Source organism: Gorilla gorilla, chromosome 6 (assembly GCF_029281585.2).
Source record: "Gorilla gorilla gorilla isolate KB3781 chromosome 6, NHGRI_mGorGor1-v2.1_pri, whole genome shotgun sequence".
NCBI lineage: Eukaryota > Metazoa > Chordata > Mammalia > Primates > Hominidae > Gorilla > Gorilla gorilla.
Genome location: NC_073230.2, coordinates 75,757,227 through 75,777,423, shown reverse-complemented (window position 1 = coordinate 75,777,423; position 20,197 = coordinate 75,757,227). Strand labels below are relative to the sequence as shown.

General features: G+C 42.6%; 1 protein-coding gene and 2 pseudogenes across 6 annotated transcripts in view; 2 read left to right on the top strand and 1 right to left on the bottom strand.

The window, feature by feature from the left end:
- Positions 1-20,197, top strand: part of LOC129523667 (rab5 GDP/GTP exchange factor-like) — a 63,825-nt gene that overhangs the window by 17,446 nt on the left and 26,182 nt on the right. For all 6 annotated transcript variants that reach the window (XR_010134686.1, XM_063708581.1, XM_063708582.1 and 3 more), the window contains one exon: positions 1,688-1,853. The gene's annotated coding sequence lies outside the window, so the exon portion shown is untranslated. The remainder of the gene's footprint in view (positions 1-1,687; positions 1,854-20,197) is intronic.
- On the top strand, positions 10,231-20,192 carry LOC115935374 (uncharacterized; annotated as a pseudogene).
- Positions 10,472-10,582, bottom strand: LOC115935504 (uncharacterized; annotated as a pseudogene).

The following is a 20,197-nucleotide window of genomic DNA, read 5'->3' as shown; positions in this document are numbered from 1 at the left end:
GGTGTTGCTGCTGTTGCTGTCTGGGGAATCACACTTGGAGAACCACTGTCTTATAGATAGTGCTTGAGTTTTTTGTTTGTTTTTTGTTTTTTTGAGACAGGGTCTTGCTCTGTCATCCCTGCTGGAGTGCAGTGGTATAGTCTCGACTCACTGCAACCTCTGCTTCCTGGGCTCAAGTGATCCTCCTGCTTCAGCCTCCCAAGTAGCTAGGACTACATGAGCATGCTACCACGCCCAGCTAATTTTTGTATTTTATGTAGAGACAGGGTTTCACCATGTTTCCCAGGCTGGTCTCAAATTCCTGAGCTCAAGTGATCCAGCTGCCTTGGCCTCCCAGTGTGCTGGGATTACAGGCGTGAGCTACTGTACCCCGCCTGTGTTTGGGAATTATTACAGATGGTTCAAATGCAGCTAATCCAAAGCCAAATTTATTGCTTTTATTTATTATTCTCCGCATTCTGAACATTTTCCTCCTAACCCTTCTCCTGAGTCAATTAATGGCATCACTATTTACCAAGTTAGCTAAAAAACCTTGGTTTCATTGTTGATTTCTCTTTCATCTCCCATGCTACCTACAACTTGACCAAGTTCTGTTTCTTCCAACTCAGAAAAGTCTTTTGAATTTTACCTTTTGTACTCCTATTTTCCAGGTGCTTATTTTCTTTTACTTAAACCTTTATAATGTACTCTTCTTGTTCCTGTCTCTAGTTTCTCTGCCCTTCAAGTTGTTCACACAGCTACCTGCATGATCTTTCTAAAGTACAGATCTGACAACGATAACTTCTTGGATTTACAGTCTTTCTTGCTTCCCCACCACATGATGAAATCCAGAATAGTGGGTTCAGCAATCAAGATTCCCTACCCTCTGGAGCCTTCCTGTGTAGCCAGCATCACAGTTCATCACATGCCCAGTGCTCTGGCTACATTCAGCTTGTTGTGAAGCAAACCACAGGCTTGCACATTTGTAGTTCCTTCTTTCTGGAATGTCCTTTCACTTAGAATCCTAGTCAGCCTTATTACTCAGACGTGGTGGTGTGCACCTGTAGTCTCAATAACTTGGGAGGCTGAGGGATGAGAATTGCTTGAACTTGGGAGGCAGAGGTTGTAGTGAGCCGAGATCGTACTATTGCACCCCAGCCTGGGTGATGGAGTGACACTCTGTCTCAATAAAAAACAACAAAAAAAAGGATCCTATTTATCCTTTAAGACCCCACCCAAACATCACCGTTGTAAAGCCTTATCACCCGCCCCCCCCGCCCCCCCAGCAGATTGAGTTGTTCTTTCCTGTGTTCTCACAGCACTCAACTTTTACTCTCTGATGTAGCAGCTGTCCCATTATGTAGCAGTTGTTTACTTACCTTTTCGTCTGTTCCAGCCTTGAGCTTGTTAGGGAAAAGGACTAGACTTTATTTATTTCACTGAGCTTGTTGGGGAAAAGGACTAGACTTGATTTCTTTCGTGTAACCTAGAGCAGTTGCTGAATGAGCATGAGAGGATCCCATTTGAAATCTGTAGTGCATGAAGAGCCATCCATCCTGTAGCTATGTGAGACCTCTGACTGATTTGGCATATTTAGTCTCTAGGTCTAAAATCTTTAGATCCTCCTGAATTAATGGAGTAATAACCTTCAGATACAGAGAAATCTTGGAGAATATCTAGATCATTCTAATCCTCTCTTGAATTGCAGACTCCAGCGGGAGGAAGAAGAGGCCTTTGCCAGCAGTCAGAGCAGCCAAGGGGCCCAATCCCTCACATTCTCCAAGTTTGAAGGAAAGAAAACCAACGAGAAGACCCGCAAGGTTACCACAGTGAAGAAATCTTCAGTGCATCTTCCAGGGTCGGATCAAAGAAGGGTAATGTTGTGATACTCTTTTTTTTCTTCTCTGCCTGAATGAGACACAGAGGAGATCCCCAATGCTCATAGGCTCAGCTTTGTAATTTCTGTCAACTTTTTGAGAACATCAGCTCAGATTTGACACTGAAATTGGGTTTGAGGGTCAGACAGTATATGAAACCAATACTCTCTTTGGTTGAAAGATATTGTGTTTTAGAGAAATTTGTTTACTCTATAGGAGGAATAAAGAGAATTGAAATAGGTAGTTTTGTTTATGAAATTCATCCCTATCCAAATGACTAGGGATGAAATTCATCCCTATCCAAATGCGCCTTTTATTTGTGGATCGTGGTTTGTTCTGTAGTATAATACCCTCATTGTTCATAGCTTGTCAGAAATGGCAATTTCTAGCCTTGAAAGTCATCTGAGAGATTTTCTGCCTGAGAGCTTATTTGAGAGACAGCTTGTGTCATGAGGAATTGTATTGAGAACATATAGGAAAAGGCCCACATTGGGCTCCTGGAGGGATGAAAGTGAGCCATAGTAGCTATTTTCCAGTGCATGGATTTGTATGTAGGTGATCATATTCACCCGGCTTCTTAAAATGCCATATAACCATCAAGAGGATTGTCACTTAAGTCACAGTTGTTCTACCATTGAGCAGACAACCCAGTTGAAGTGGCCCAATATGAAGCAAGAAAGAATCTCTGTTGTTAGGCCTTGGTCTCTGAAAATTTATGTTGGTACTCGGTCTTTGAAAATTTATGTTGAGTTATGCAGTGAATGTGAAGTAATGAGGGAGACTGGGAACCAACACTGATGCTGTCAGAAAACCTGTTCTCTGGGAGCCCCCTCACTTGCTCCCCAGTTCTTACCCTGGGGTAATTGTAATGAGATCTTCTCCGCTGGAGGCAGGGGAATGAATAATAAGACAGTTTTATCCCTTAAGATCCTTGCCAGTCCTCTAGGTTTTGTGACTTTTGCTGTTTTCTTTTGGTTTATTATAAGGAATTAAAAGGAAATATTGCATATAACCAAAAACATACTTCTCTTTAAAACATGGATACCAGGTGTGGTGGCTTACACCTATAATCTCAGCACTTTGGGAGGCCGCGACGGGTGGATCACCTGAGCTCAGGAGTTTGAGACCAGCCAGGGCAACATGGTGAAACCCCGTTTCTACAAAAAATAAAAAAATTATCCAGGCACAGTGGCATGTGCCTGTAGTCTCAGCCTGGGTGACAGAGCAAGACCCTGTCTCAAAATTAAAAAAACAAAAAAAAATAATAAAATAAAAAGGAAAGAAAAGAAAAAAGAAAGATTGATTAGCTTTAAGTAATAAATCTTTGTTCACATGATTAATTTAAAGTTGTTTCTTGGTTGGCTGCCAGTTGTAGCTATTTTGTCTCTACTAAAAAGGGGGAAAAATTAGTACCTGCCAGAGATTAAATAAGAATGTATTCAGCTCATGATTTATCTATTAGGAGGTGAAATTTCCAGGTGGTTAGTCAGGTGACTTTGGAGTCATTCCTGGTTTGAGTCCTAGCTTTGTCATTTACCAGCTTTGTGACCCTGGGTGGACTAACCACTCCAAGTCTTGTCCACACTGAGGGACAGTAATACCTATCAGAGACATGTGATGAGGATTTCATGAGTTGACACATGTACAGAGCTTAGCACAGTGCCTGACTCACACAGTAGATCTCCAGTAAGTGTTAGCTTTTTAAAATGCAAGTTATTCTTCTGATAGAATAATCTTGCAGGGAGCTCAAGGCCATTTATTATTAAAATCCTTCATTCCTATTTAGCTTAAAGTCTGTTTCTTCCTGATATGTAGTGAAGTGGTAAGTATTTATGATAACAGATGAAATATTTAAAAAATTGTCAAATTATCAGCTCTAATAGCCTCATTTTGCAGATGACAATATGAAAGTCCATAAAGGTTAACTAATTTACCCAAGGTTGCACAATGAGTTTGCACATGAGAACTCAGGTCTCCTAACTCCTGGGTCAATATTTTTCCATTGTATTCCTTTATTCAATGTGTATACTTCAGAAACGTAGGTTATTTAATGTATATAATAAATAGTAAATATATATATATATATAAATACGTTTCTGTTACTTAAGTACATAATTGTCATTTATATTCACTGACTCTCCTTGGTGGTTTTAAAAACCTGTGTCTCAAAAGCCTCTGTACGGTGTGCATGATACTATGGAAAGAAGATATACAAGTTAGTGCAGTCTGTACTTTAAAAAGAAACAATTCTGGGGCCGGGTGCAGTGGTTTCTACCTACCTATAATCCAAGCTATTTGGAAGACTAAGGTAGGAGGATTACATGAGCCCAGGAGTTAGTGGCTGCAGTGAGCTGTGATTGTGCCACTGTATTCCAGCCTGGGCAGCAGAGTGAGACACCAACATTAAAAAAATTAATTTAAAAAAGAAATAGCCAAGTGACTTTTATTTTAAAAATATGTATGCAGAATGGTTTTTACCTTTGTTCTTGTTTCTCCCCACCCCCCATCTTTTTGAATGGTAGATTTGTACTTTTGATTTTTTGTTCTTTAGTTGCTTTTTGTCAGTAGAAAGCTTTTGGGGATAAAGACCTTAAAGTATTTAAAAATTTATGTTAGAAGAGAAGATTCCATTATGTCTTTGTTTCACAGATCACTTAATATAACTTAGACAGGTAAATTTTGCATTTCACACTGATTACTTGTTTGGCCATTGTGTTTGGATAAGGTTAGCCTCAGTGCAGTTTTAATGTATTGGGTCTAGATTAGAAACAGACTTTTTGGATTCTGTATTCTTTGTCTTCTTTAGTCCGTGATCCCCTTGCTCTTGGTATTTTACTTGTTTCTGTTAGTAGTAAAAAGGAAAGCTTTTATGCCATACATAGCAGCTTGGTAGCAGACAAAATACAAATAACCTTCTAAGGAATTTGAAGAATATTTTTACATTCTTTTAGAGTGGGATATGTCGTCAGAGAAAGTAAATGGACTATCTTGACTGTAAAGACTTAAAGTGTTTTAGTCTCCACTGTCAGAGTGAGTGAGCTGTATAGAGGAAGTCATAGTGGTTGGCCAAGCTGAGATACTTGCTTATACATTCCAAAGTGCCCTTTTCTTTCAGAACTCCTATAATCTTGTCATCCCAAGTAGAATCTTGTGTACTTCTTTCACAAATGGATCTGAAAACAGTGATCCTCCAAAGCATATCTTTTCTTTTTTAGAGTTAAAATACCAATACCACCCAGACCTTAGATTCTAAATACTATTATTCATTAAAGTGAACCGGGGCTTTTTGGAGAAATGACTGATTCTGGGGCTGGGCCAGGGAAAAAAGGGCCCCTTCAATATTTTGGGGACATTTCAGAAGATCCAGAAGCCAGCTTGGAGGGGTTTCCACTGGCCAAGTCTGGGATAAATTTGAGTGGCAAAATAAGAACAATAAGGCCGGGCACGGTGGCTCAGGCCTATAATCCCAGCACTTTGGGAGGCCGAGGCGGGCACATCACCTAAGGTCGGGAGTTTGAGACCAGCCTGGCCAAAATGGCACAATCGCGTCTCTACCAAAAATACCAAATTAGTCAGGTGTGGAGGTGCGTGCCCGTAATCCCAGCTACTTGGGAGGCGGAGTCAGGAGAATGGCTTTAACCCAGGAGGCGGAGATTGCGGCGATCTGAGATCATCCCATTGCACTCCACCTTGGGCAACAAGAGCGAGACTCCATGTCAAAAAAAAAAAAAAGTTGTCATGTTAGTAGTAAAAATTGATTCAAGTAAAGTTTATCTGGGTGCTAAATCTGGGATGAGGGGAGGGAGTTTCCCAGGGAACAAGTTATGAACGTGATCTCAAATTAACTGCCTATGAATCATTTATTTATTTTTCTTTTTTTCCTTTTTTTTGTGGAGACTGGAGGTGGGTCTCACTATGTTGCCCAGGCTGGTCTTGAATTGCTGGCCTCAAGTGATCCCACCACTGCAGCCTCAAAGTTCTGGGATTACAGGTGTGAGCCACCATGCCCAGCCAGATTATTAATTATAAATAGAGAAATGGTAACTATAAAATGGGGATGTGTGAGGCAAGGATAGATGTCATGTGCCTTCAGACATGACACTTTGAGAACACAACATCATTTATGAAATATCTAAGCCGAAAAGTTTTAACAACCTGAATCCAGTCATGAGGAAACAACTGGCTAACCCAATCTAAATGGCATTCAACAAGATACCTGGCCTGTGTTCTTCAGAAATGTCATGTGAGAGAAACAAAGGCTGGGAGCATTGTGAACAATTGAGAAAATTGGAATATGGATTTTCAATTTAGTAAAAGTATCGTATCAATGTAAATTTTCCTGAATTTGGTAACTATCCTGTAAGGTACATAAAACAATGGCTTAATCCCTTTGCATTGCTACAAAAGAATACCTGAGGCTGGGTCACTTGTAAAGGAAACAGGTTCATTTGGCTCACCGTTCTGCAGGCTGTGGAAGAAGCATGGAGACAGGCCAGGTGCAGTGGCTCACGCCTGTAATCCCAACACTTTCAGAGGCTGAGACGGGCAGATCACTTGAGGCCAGGAGTTCAAGACCAGCTTGGCCAACATAGCAAAACGTGTCTCTACTGAAAATACAAAAATTGGCCAGGCATGGTGGCCTGTTCCTGTAATCCCAGCTACTCAGGAGGCTGAGGCAGGAGTATTGCTTGAACCTGGAAGGCAGTGTTGCAGCGAGCCGAGATTGCACCAGTGTACTCCCATCTGGCCAGCGGAGTGTGAGACTCCTTCTCAAAAAAAAAAAAAAAAAAAGAGAGATACTGGGCAATGGAAGGCTTGACAATCATGGTCTACTTGCTGTACCTGAAACACAAGCTTTGTTTCTATATTAAAAACATAAGGTGAAGCTGAGTCCACTGGCTCATGCTTGTAATCCCAGCATTTTGGAGACTGAAATGAGGCAGGAGGATTGCTTGATCCCAAGAGTTGAAGACCAGCCCGGGCAACATAGTGAGACCCCATCTCTTTTTTTTTTTTTTTTGAGACCCCATCTCTTAAAAAAAAAAAAATTAACTAGGCTAGTGCCTGTAGCCCCATCTACTCTGGAGGCTGAGGTTGGAGGATCATTTCAGCCTGAGCAGTTGAGGCAGAAGTGAGTTGTGATCTGGCCACCGTACTCCAGCCTGGGTGACAGAGTGAGACCTTGATTAAGACAAAACAAAACAAAAACAAAACAAAAATACAAACACAAGGTGACTTTAAGTTGAAGAGCAAGCACTTGCCATTTGAGCCTTAGCCAGAACTATAAACTGTAATGTGGGTGAGGTTGTCCTTTTCCATATTTCCTTCTTTTTCACAGAGGTTGATTTTTAGAAAACTTAGAGAAAAACAACCAAGTGTTGACTTTAGTAACTTCTATGATCATAACTAGCTAGTAGAATTAAGTGTCATTTATATTTTTAAAGGGTTTTTTTTTTTTTTTAAAGCAAATTGTCTCTTTGGATAAGTATGTGTGGGAGGGAAGCATGTCATAAGCAAAACAATAAAGGAAATGAGTAGGGTTTTCTTGTCTTTGACCGGCCTACAGACCTCCAAAGTCAGAGGAACTGGTGTTCTTCTGAACAGTCTTCAGTCCTCTCTTTGGCTTACTGAGGTAGTTGTAGCATAGTCAACAGCTCAGGCTTTGGATTTATGCGTACACCAGGTTCAAATTCCAGTCTTTATAAGTGACTGCAACATTATTCAAGTTACTTAACATATTCAGGCCTCAGCTTCCTCATTTATAAATATCATAAGTGTACTATCTGATAGACTTGTGAGGATTATACAAAATAGCATTGTAAAAGTACTTAGTGCATAATAGGCAATTATCTATATGTAAGTTACTACCATTATTATTTTGTCAGATGGAATACGTATTATGTTTTTATTGGGTTGAGTGTTCTATCAGAGTCAGATAGGTCAAGTTGATTGATAGCATCATTCAAGTCTTCTGTCTTTACTGACTTTTTAAAAATCACCTGTCTATCAATTACTAAGTGAGGAATACTGAAATCTCAAAGTGTCATTGTGAATTTGTTTCTCCTTTCAGTTCTGTGAAATTTTGTTTTATGTGGTTTGAAGCAGTGTTATTAGTATATACATATTTAGGATTGCTGTGTCTTCTTGAGGAATTAACCCCTTTTTTATGATGAAATATCCCTCTCCGTTCTTGGTAATATGGTCCATGTCCTTAAGTTTACTTTGTCTAACATTGGTATAACCACTTAAGCTCTTTTTCATTGTTTCAGGGTATCTTCTTCCTTTCATTAGTTTTTAACATATATATATCTACATATTTAAAGTAAATTTCTTACAGACAACATGAAGTGGGGTCTTGTTTTTTAATCTAATATGATAATCTGTGACATTTAATCAGACTGTTTATAGCACTTATATTTAATGCGATTTTTTTTTTTTTTTTTTAAAGACAGAGTTTTGCTCTTGTTGCCCAGGCTGGAGTGCAATGGCATGATCTCGGCTCACCGCAACCTCCGCTTCCCGGGTTCAAGCAATTCTTCTGCCCCAGCCTCCCGAGTAGGTGGAATTACGGGCATGCACCACCATGCCTGGCTAATTTATTGTATTTTTAGTAGAGACGGGGTTTCTCCATGTTGGTCAGGCTGGTCTCAAACTCCCGACCTCAGGTGATCCGCCCGCCTCAGTGGTTCCTTCTCTCATCTTGGGTAGTTTCCTCATACGCATGTGCAGTAGTCAGCCACACTCAAGGGAACCCTCTACAGATAACTGGAGCTTTTTCTGTGTAGCCGTCTCCCCTCCGTAGCGTTTGCATGATATTTTGCCATGCAAATTCAGGTCACATTGCCTCCCTGAACTCCAAATGCTATCTCCTCAATTCAGCAAGTCAGCTAGGCTCTGGCCTCTCCCTGTGCCATGACTTTAAAACTCTCCCAGCAGTGAGCTGGGACACTCTAGGACAGACTGTGTTTGTTTCCCTTCTTTCAGGAGTTAATCTGCTGTTTGCCTGTCATCCAGTGTCTGAAAATCTTTAGTTCATATATTTGTCTGACCTTCAAATTTTTTAAATAGTAGGGTAAACCTGATGCCATCAGAGTATTCCATCATGACTAGAAGCAGAATTATCAGACAGAGCAGGATTCACTTCCAAACACTAAAGAATTTTTTTCTAATCATACCGATGCCAGCACAATCTTTGGTTTTCCATTGAGATAAAAAATATTTTAGAGGAGATGTTGCCTTTTTTGTTTTGAATTAGATTGTACCTGATTTATTTATGTGGCTCATGTCTGTAATCCCAGCACTTCGGGAGGCTGAGGCAGGTGGATCGCCTGAGATCACAAGTTCGAGACCAGCCCGGCAAGCATAGTGAAACCCCATCTCTACTAAAAATACAAAAAATTAGCTGGGCGTGGTGGCGGGCGCCTATAATCCCAGCTACTAGGGAGGCTGAGGCAGGAGAATCGCTTGAACCTGGGAGGTGAAGGTTGCAGTTAGCCAAGATTGTGCCATTGCACTCCAGCCTGGGCAACAGGAGGAAAAAACGCTGTCTCAAAAAAAAAAAAAAAAATCTGATACTGATTATATTATATGGACTTAAAACTTTGTACCTGAATGAGGACAAAAAATACAAGTTGAAGACACCGCTATGTCTTCATTCCCATGTTCTTTCCCAGAATAAGTAGAAAGATAAGTGTCTTCCTATACCTTATAATGACTCCACTGTTCTAAACTATATATTTATGCAAGGAGTAGTTTGCCCTACTATGTAATTACTGTTAGAAGAACAGAAGTATGTATCCAAAACAGAGCAACTTTAACCAGCAAATAGGCTTTAATTATTGTGAGAACTTCAGCAGGCGTAGCAACCCAGGACCCAATTTTAAAACTAGAAGCACTGAGGATGAGAAGTGAGGCAGTGGAAATAGCTCTGAGCTCTCAGCATCTATAAGTCATAAGGAAGAAAAGTAGATGAAAGATGTATTTGATAATTATGTTGAAGGAATAAAAAAATTAAAAACGTGTCATAGAAGGATATGGTGATAGGCGAGGGGAAACTTAAATCATCATCCCGGGGCAGCCGTGGTGGCTCCATGCGTGAGGCTGGTGCCACGCAGTCTCCCGGTGTTGGCATTGTCTCCAGGCCTTCTCCTCAGTTCTGCACACAGCTACAAAACAAAAGAACAGTTGCCAACACTTGGAAGAGGACGTGGATCCAAACCAAATGGGGGACAGATAGTCCTTCTACAGACAAGATACTCATGGAAGAAGTCAAGTAGAAGAGCAGCTGAAGGAGGCTGTGGAAGAAGATAAGCAAGCATTGGCAGATATTGAGGGCTCGCAGCAGAGCAGCCAAAAATTGGTGGAGGAGGCAAATATGTATAGCATTCAGGGCTTCTGCAAGTACTCGTTAGAGGTTGCAGATGTTTTGGAGACAGTAACACAGTGTGTTCCAGAAGAAGTTAAAGACAATAACCCTCACCTGAAGAACCTCTGTGAGACTCTCACAATGAGTGAAGTCCAGATTCAGGAAGTGTTCGGCAAGCACTGCCAAGCTGAACCCTGTCAGAGCAAATTCCACCCTTATGAGCATGAAGTCTTTTTTTCATTTTTCTTCACATCCGACAGGCAATGTGCCAGGGTTGTAACAAGGTTTGAGGGAGGCATATCTCACACATGAAAACCCAGTGTGAAAACTCAGTCATCACACTTATGAACCACAGAAAGATCCAGCAAGCGGTCTTGTTCCACATGCTGGTTTAGGGGAAAGAGCTGAGCCCAGTGGTTCTAATTACAAAAGTGAGGTTCAAGCATGGGCAGCCCCTTAGCCCCGCCCTTGTTGATGTGGTGAAGGAAGCTTAGCTGCCTCTTACAAGATTTTTTTTTCTTTAAATCACTTGCCATAATTCGTGAAAAGCTGGTTCATCTTTTCTCATCTATGAATACTTTTGACTTTCCCCAAGGTTAGAAACCTGAAGTAACCAGCAGGTAAATAGCAAAGTAAGCTGATCTCACAGTTGCATTAATGAACTCCTATTCAGGAGTGTGTCCTCTGATTTTTAGTACCACATGTTTAATAATTCCACTTACTTAGTAAAAAATGGCCAATAGGACACTACAGGTTTCATGAATCACGCTGTATCTCCTCAGACTCTAGTGACATCAAAGTATTTTAAATGAACAAAATGTCTTTGGGAATTCTGCTTTTTAGCAATCTGGACATTCCTGTCTGCACTGTGTGTCTCTTGTGCAACTTGTAACATGGGAGTTACTGGATTTCTTAGCCCACTACACATTTCATTCAGTAAAGGGAAAGCAAGGGTTGAAACATTTCTTACGCTAAAAATAATTTTATGATGACCTTTGTGAAGAACATGTGCGTTCCTTAGACACTGTCTAGCTGCTAAAAATGACGGATTTCTGGTTTTTGGTTGGTTTGTTTTCGGAGATGCAGAATGAGCATATGTACCTTAACGGTTCCCACCACCTATATTTTGCCAGTAATTTAATTTGAGAAAATCAGTTAGTTTTGCCCTGTTTTCTTCATCTAAATGTGGAAATGTTTAAATCTGTGTTCTGCTAGGTACTGATGACCTCAAGATATATTCCCTGGTGAGATGGACTTTCTCAGAATATGAGGACTGCATGCCTGGCACACTTGAAATGTTAGCGTTTCATTTTTCAAGAGGATTAAAGCCCTCATATGTTTATTTTCCTTTAAAAAACTACTTAAGGCAGCACAAATTGGTAAAAAAAAAAAAAAAAAAAAAAGGACATCAAAACTAAAACCTAAATAGATGAAGCAGTTAACATCAGTACAGACAAAACTTAATGAACCCAGAAAATCGATTGTGGTGATTCACATTGAAATGACAGGAGTTCCAGATGAAATACACAGAAAACATAGTTAAGGAAAATAGTCAAAGGTTTTCAAAACTGGAGGTGAAAACAAAGATCTCAGCCAGACCATTAAGAAAGTGTACGGAGTGCCTCTCAGCATAATAGTCAAAGAAAGACACCCAACTGTCAATGTTGTAATCACAAAGTAAAAAATTTATTTTAGAAATATAAAATGACAGCTTTACCTCAGATGTTATAGAAAAGATGATCCCATACAATGATTAGAGAGTACTTGAGGAAAAGGGTTTACTTTCACTGCTCTACTATCCTTTTTTCTTGGAAAACTATGACAAACCTTTTGGAGTTTTATAGAGCCTAAAATAACTTACCAACACAAGTTGTATTAGAGGAGAAGAACCTTGGACTTAGGGATCCTTATTGGACAGTAAGCAGTCTACCATTTTCTCTTGAAGGGGAGGCACTCTGTCTCCCAAAGCTGTTTGTTATACAGATATCCTTGAAAAGATGTTGCAAAACAAAGGCAGTCATTGCCTCTGCTCACAGATAGGTAGAAAGAAATCTATGGAGAATTGTCTTCAGCATCTTATAAAGGGAGGAATGGTAATAAATGTCCACATTCATTCAGTCAACCCATACTGAGCACTAACCATGTGCCTGGCCCTGTTCTAGGCATGAGGATATGGTGGTGAACAGTGCCCTCGTGGAGCTAACATTTTAGTTGGGGAAATGGACAATAAAGAGATCTGTTACATAGTGGTAAGTCCTATAAGAATGGAAAGCAGGATGAGAGAGTGGCAGGGGAGTTCTTTTACATTATGAGAGCAATACTGTACTGGAGCATAAACTGCAGTAGGAATAGAAAAGGAGTTTTCTGCATTATATTGTAAAATTACAGGGGTTGTGCTGGGCTGGGGGAGGAGAACATGATCCCTTGACACCAATAAGACAGGCCTCTCGGGTCTCTAAAAGGAGCTCAGAGGGTTTCTAGTTGGAAGCGAGCACTACAGGTTGAGTATCCCTTATCCGAGAGCCTTGGGACCAGAAGTGTTTCAGATTTTGGAGTTTTCCCAGATTTTGGAATATTTACACATATATAAGATAACTTGGGACTGGGACCCAAGTCCAAACACAGAATTCATTTGTTGTATATATACCTTACATACATAGCCTGAAGGTAATTTTATACCACATTTTAAGCAGTTTTGTGCATGAAACAGTTTTGGCTGCTTTTTGACTACAGCCGATCACATGAGGCCAGGTGTGGAATTTCCTACTTGTGGTGTCATATCGACACTGACAAATTTGGGATTTTTGAGCATTTCAGATTTTTTATTTTTGGGTTAGGAATGCTCAAACCTGTAATAATAATCACAAGAATGAATATAGTTTCTTCTAAGTTAAGTGCTAAAATTCAGTGCAAAAGAAAGGTGTAAAACCATCTGTAAACTACCTAAGAATACTGAATGAATGCATAAGTTTTGCAGAAAATACATGAACTAAAAGGACAGATTTGGGCACTGCAGTGTATACTTGTAGTCCCCACTACCCAGGAGGCGGCTGAGGCAGGAGGATTGCTTGAGCCTAGGAATGTGAGGCTGCAGTGAGCTACAGTTACGCCTGTGAACAGCTACTACATTCCATCCTAGGCAATGTAGTGAAATGCCACTTCTAAAGAAAAATAAATAAATTAAACAATAAGAAGTTAAATTATAGCACCATAAAGGAAAATTCAAATATCAGTTGAAATGCTGTCACCCATATTAAAGTTAGACTTGAGGTCTTAATAGTAAAAAAAAAAAAAAGCTCATCTTGGCCGGGCGTGATGGCTCACACCTGTCATCCCAGCACTTTGGGAGGCCGAGGCAGGCAGATCACCTGAGGTCAGGAGTTGAAGACCAGCCTGGCCAACATGGTAAAACCCCATCTCTACTAAAAATACAGAAATTAGCCAGGCGTGGCGGCAGGCACCTGTAATCCCAGCTACTCAGGAGGCCGAGGCAGGGGAATTGCTTGAACCCAGGAGGTGACGATTGCAGTAGCCAAGATCGCACCATTGCACTCTAGTAGCCTGGGCAAGAAGAGCGAAATTCTGCCTCAAAAAAAAAAAAAAAAAAAAAAAGAGAGAGAAAAAATGTCACACTCCATAATGGTAGTCCTTTTGTTATACAGACCCATTCTACTTATTGAAAGGATTTGAGGTTTACAGAATGAATTTAAAACAAGAGTGAGAGAACGGGGTCATAATTTGATGGTACTTGGAGTTGATAAACATGTTCTTATGGACATGTTCTTCATGTAGCTACTATTGTGATTACCTACATAGAAGTCCAGGCATAGGCTGGGCGTGGTGGCTCATGCCTATAATCCCAGCACTTTGGGAGGCCAAGGCAGGAGGATCACTTGAGGCCAGGAGTTTGAGACCAGCCTGTTCAACATGGCAAAACCCCATGTCTACTAAGAATACAAAAATTAGCTGGTGCAATGGTACTCACTTATAATCCCAGCTACAAGGGAGGCTGAGGCACATGAACCTGGGAAGCGAAGTTGCAGTGAGCCGAGATGGCACCACTGCACTCCAGCCTAGTTAACACAGCAAGACTCTTGTCTAAAAATACAAAAAAATCCCAGGCATAAAACTAAAACTAGTTCTCTGAAAAAATATCTCCAGCAGATCTAAAGTGTAGTCCATGGATGTATTTGTCAGAAATGAAACTTAGAGAATTTATAAGGTAAATGTATTTCATTAATTCATAGATGAGGGGTAGATGGAAGTCTCTTTGGAGAACTGGAAATAGAGATGTGGGGTGGTGGTAATGAAAACCTGTGCATTTGACGTACAGAGCATGCTCAGATCGAGGCTCATCCTGCTTTCACAGTCAACTGTAGTGGTAGGGTGGGTAACATCAGGACTTTTCTCATAGAGTAGTTCTGGATCTACTTGGGTTCACACCGCAGAGCAGGAAGGTAACAATCTTTCTCGCGAGCATCGCTAGAAAGATCTGGTCACCACCATCTCACAACAGGCGTTAGTATAAAATAAGCACACTTAACTGCTGCTGCCACAGTACCTATCTAGAGAAGGAGACAGCTCCAGTAAGACAAAGTGAGACTGACGGTATGCCCCACAGTACTTTGTCCTTCTTGTTTGTAATTATAGAATATTATAATGATTGCATTCAGTCTTCCCATTTAAATTGAAAGCTATCTGATCATTTTATTGACCTTTTTATAGAATTCGTACAGTGGCTTGAGTTCTACTAATCATGTAATGAGTAATGAGTGCTTTTAGAAGGAATGCAAATGTAATCTTTAGGAAATCCAGGAAAGAAAGAATCTTAGGAAAATCCAAGGGAAAACAGAACAGTGATAAAAGTACAAATATAGCAACATGGCAAGATAAGTCTAAAAAATTTACTTACAGTGTACATACTAGTGATAAGAAAATTAAACAGCCTAGCATGTTTTTTTAAAATAGTAATTTTTAAAGACAACAGCAATAAAGAATGTTAAATATTGAGAATTTAATGTAGCAAATTAGAAGTTCATCTAAAGAATTAAAAGACAGTTTGATGGTGGTGGGGCATGGTGCCTCACACCTGTGATCCTGGCTCTTTGGGAGGCTGAGGCGGGTGGATCACTTGGGGTCAGGAGTTCAAGACCAGCCTGGCCAACATGATGAAACCCTGTGTCTACTAAAAATACAAAAATTAGCCAGGCATGGTGGAGGACACCTGTAGTCCCAGCTACTCAGGAGGCTGAGGCAGGAGAATCGCTTGAACCTGGAAGGCAGAGGTTTCAGTGAGCTGAGATCATGCCACTGCACTCCAGCCGGGGTGACAGAGCGAGACTCCATCTCAAAAAAAAAAAAAAAGAAAGAAAAGAAAAGAAAAATACGAAAAGTACTTTGCAGGTCAGTATAAACACTTAAAATATCATTTAAGTTATAATGTTACGTTATTCTATGAAAACAAGGAAACAAACAATACCATATGATTCTTTTTGTGAGGGGTAAAAAGCAAGAATTTGTGAAGCAGGGAGGCTTCTAAATTCAGCAGACTTTTAAATATATTCTAAAATGAAAGTCATCACACCTAGATGAGATTTGGGTAAAAAATGAAAATATAGAATGGTGAAATAAACCAGAGATTTCAGAAATAGATTTAATTTCTGAGGAGCAATTTATATGACAACTGGGAGGACGAGGGGGAACAAGATCGCACTTTACTAACTACTGTTGATGATGACAGATACCTGTATAGAGTTTATTTTAGTTCTGTGTTTCGTACCATGCACCTTACATTCCAGCCAAATCAAAGAGCTAAACATGAAAAAATTGAGAAGAAAGTAGTTAGGATATAGGCTGGGTATATAGTTAGGATATATGCCTTTACTCCCAGAGCTTTGGGAGGCCAAGACAGCCGGATTACTTGGGGCCAGGAGTTCAAGACCAGCCTGGCCAGCATGGTGAAACCCCGTCTCTACTAAAAATACAAAAATTAGCCGGGCGTGGTGGCAGGTGCCTGTAATCCTAGCTACTCAGGAGACTGAGGCAGGAGAATCACTTGAACCGGGAGGCGGAGATTGCAGTTAGCCGAGATCCCACCATTGCACTCCAGCATTGGCGACAGAACGAGACTGTCTCAAACAAACAAACAAACAAACAAACAAAATAAACCAAAAATTAGCTGGGTGTAGTGGTTCATGCCTGTAATCCCAGCTACTTGGGAGGCTGAGGCAGGATAATCGCTTGATCCTGGGAGGCAGAGGTTGCAGTGAGATCACTCCACTCACTGCGCTCCAGCCTGTGTGAGAGAGCAAGACTGTGTGTGGGGGTTGGGGAGTAGATTAGAACATGTATTTCAGCAGTGGAGAGGAGCTAAAATTGAACTATCGAAAAATTGTTTTGCTCTGGTACAGTGGCTGACACCTGTAATTCCAGCACTTTGGGAAGTCAGGGCAGAAGGATCACTTGAGCCCAGGAGTTTGACACCAGCCTGGGCAACACAGTGAGACCTTATCTTATTATTATTACTTTTTTTAAAGAAAATTGAAAAGTTGGTTTTTGTTTCTGTTTTGTTTTGTTTTGTTTTGTTTGAGATGAAGTCTCACTCTGTTGTCCGGGCTGGAGTGCAGTGGCACCATCTCGGCTCGCTGTAACCTCTGCCTCCTGGATTCAAGCAATTCTCCTGCCTCAGCCTCCCAAGTAGCCAGGACTACAGGTGCACACCACCACGCCCAGCTAATTTTTGTACTTTTATTAGAGATGGGGTTTCACCCTATTGGCCAGGCTGGTCTGAAACTCCTGACCTCAGGTGATCCATCTGCCTCAGCCTCCCAAAGTGCTGGGGTTACAGGCGTGAACCACTGCACCCAGCCAAAAGAATTGTTTTTAATGACCGGGTAAAAGGCTTAATAGTATTAACTTTTTAAAAGTCTGTGCGATAAAAAATAAAAATCAGATAAAGTAGATGGCAACAGTGGGAAGTCATGAATATAAATAAGGGCTTAATATAGTGAAATATCTAAACTTTATTAAAGGTAGTACCTAGGCTTTTTTTTTTTTTGAGATAGAGTCTATAACACTATGCTATACAACAAAAACAAAAACAAAAAAGAATCAATAATGTTATAGACTCTATAATGTTATAGCACTAAGTGTCTATTGCTAGCCACACTCCTCAGATAGAGTCTAACTCTGTTGTTGCCCAGGCCCTAGCGACAGCCACCTTGTCCTGGTGCCCTGGTTGAGGGGAGGAAGCTGTCCTTGCACCCCTGGTCTCGGGCGCAGCCTCAGCGCCGCATCAGAGCTGCCCGGCCCCCCTCTACTGGCCATTGTCGGAAGTGCAGCCCGGCGTGAGCATTGCCTTTCCCTGGAGATGGGACCCAGAGCAGCACCGCTGGAAACAGGGAGTCCCCCCACTGTTCCTGACAGCGGCAGTAGTAATTGCGGACCATGCAGACTCAAGAGAGCCCCAGCCCATGTCAGCACCAGGAGCCAAAACCGAGTCAAGGGCTCGGTGCGGGGACCAGCCGGGGGCAGGCCTGGGAAGCCTGGATGGCAAGTGGGGCAGGAAGGCGCCCACTCCGGGACTGCCTGGGCCTGCAGGGGGTCTCCAGCCAGAGACGTTGGGTGAGACGGGGCGTCCGCCCTCGAAGGGCTGAGTGACCGAACTGCCCTGGGGGTCCGCCCAGCCCAAAGGGGCTAGATGAAGGTGGAGTCCAGAGGCCTCCCCGTCCTGCTGGCTGAGGGCCTGGGCCTCAAACAGCTGCTTAATGAGCGCTGACTTCTGCTCCAGCTGCATGACGCGCCCACTCTTCTCGGTCACCTCCTGGGTGAGGCGTCGGTTCTGCTCCTTCAGCATAAGGATAGTCTGCTGCTGCCAGCATAAGGATAGTCTGCTGCTGCCACCCCAGGAAGGAGGTGAATGTCAGGGCAGGGCAGAGGGGCCGAGGACGTAGGCAGGGCCCGGCTGGCACAGGCGGCAGCCAGCAACTCCCCCACGCACCGGGCCACCTCCTGTACCTTAGGCAGTAGCCGCCCCAGTGGGTGGGGGCTCCCCGCAGGCCCAAAGTCGGCACTGGCTCTGCTCTGGCCCAGGCGGCACTGGCGCTCCTGCACTGGTTGCAGCCGCTGCTGGTACCAGTCGCGGCCCCGCCATCATCTCCAAACCCTGCGGCAGCACCACCTTCTCCTGCTCCAGCTCCTTCATCTGCTTCAGCAGGCCGCAGTCCACGCAGCTGGTGATGGTGAGCCTCCGACTTCCCGTCCTAGGCGGAGGACCCTGCGGCCTTCCGCAGTGTTTGTGTCCCCGGGTACTTGAGATTAGGGAGTGGTGATGGCTCTTAACGAGCATGCTGCCTTCAAGCATCTGTTTAACAAAGCACATCTTGCACCGCCCTTAATCCATTCAACCCTGAGTGGATACAGCACATGTTTCAGAGAGCACAGGGTTGGGGGTAGGGTCACAGATCGACAGGATCCCAAGGCAGAAGAATTTTTTCTTAGTACAGAACAAAATGAAAAGTCTCCCATGTCTACCTCCTTCTACACAGACACGGCAACCATCCGATTTCTCAATCCTTTCCCCACCTTTCCCCCCTTTCCATTCCACAAAACCGCCATTGTCATCATGGCCCGCTCTCAATGAGCTGGTGGGTACACCTCCCAGACGGGGTGGTGGCCGGGCAGAGGGGCTCCTCACTTCCCAGTAGGGGCGGCCGGGCAGAGGCGCCCCTCACCTCCGGGATGGGGCGGCTGGCCAGGTGGGGGGCTAACCCCCCACCTCCCTCCCGGACGGGGCGGCTGGCCCCCACATTTCTAAAAAGCGGTATGCAAATTGAGATTGTCGAAAACATTCTAAAATGTAACAGAGGCACAGAAGCAATACAAAGATTCTTTTATCAGACAACTTCTTCCTTCTCCGTGGAGCTCAGAGGCAGCTTACGTTGTGATTAGAAATGTGGGCTTGGCCAGGCGTAGTGGCTTACACCTGTAATCCCAGCACTTTGGGAGGCCAAGGTGGGCAGATCACCTGAGGTCAAGAGTTCTAGACCAGCCTGGCCAACATGGTGAAACACTGTCTGTACTAAAAATACAAAAATTAACTGGGCGTGGTGGTAGGCGTCTGTAATCACAGCTACTTGAAAGGCTGAGGCAGGAGAATCGCTTGAACCTGGGAGGCAGAAGTTGCAGTGAGCAGAGATCAGGCCACTGCACTCCAGCCTGAGCAACAAAGAGTGAAACTCCATCTCCAAAAAAAAAAAAAAAAAAAAGACTGTGGGCTTTACAGTCAGATAGACATGGTTTCAAATTCCCACCCTGCTACCTGCTGTCTGTATGATCTTGGGCAAATCATTTAACTTCTCTGAACTTCAGCCCCCTCATCACTAAAATGGATAATATTAATAAGAGTATCCATTGTGGCCGGGCGTGGTGGCTCACGCCTGTAATCCCAATTTGGGAGGCCGCCTGAGGCAGGCGGATCACCTGAGGTCGGGAGTTTGAGACCAGCTGGCCCAACATGGAGAAACCCGAACTCTACTAAAAATACAAAATTAGCTGGGCATGGTGGCACATGCCTGTAATCCTAGCTACTCGGGAGACTGAGGCAGGAGAATCACTTGAACCTGGTAGGTGGAGGTTGCGGCGAGCCAAGATTGCACCATTGCACTCCAGCCTGGGCAAAAACAACGAAACTCCATCTCAAAAAAAAAAAAAAAGAAAGAAAAAATAAGAGTATCTATTGCATAATCTTAGGATTAGAGAAATGTGCTTGTAGGGTACACTGTGTAGTACTTGGCTTATGGGTCTGTTTTCCGTGAGTATGAGATCATATTTACTAAGTTATTATACACTAAGTTAACTGCTGGAAAGGGGGTGAGTGAGGATTCCTTCATAACTTTAGAGATGAAACATGATTTTCCTATTGCTTCTTTTTTGTGAATTCTTTTCTCATGGGAAATACTGTCTTTTCTGCTTTGTA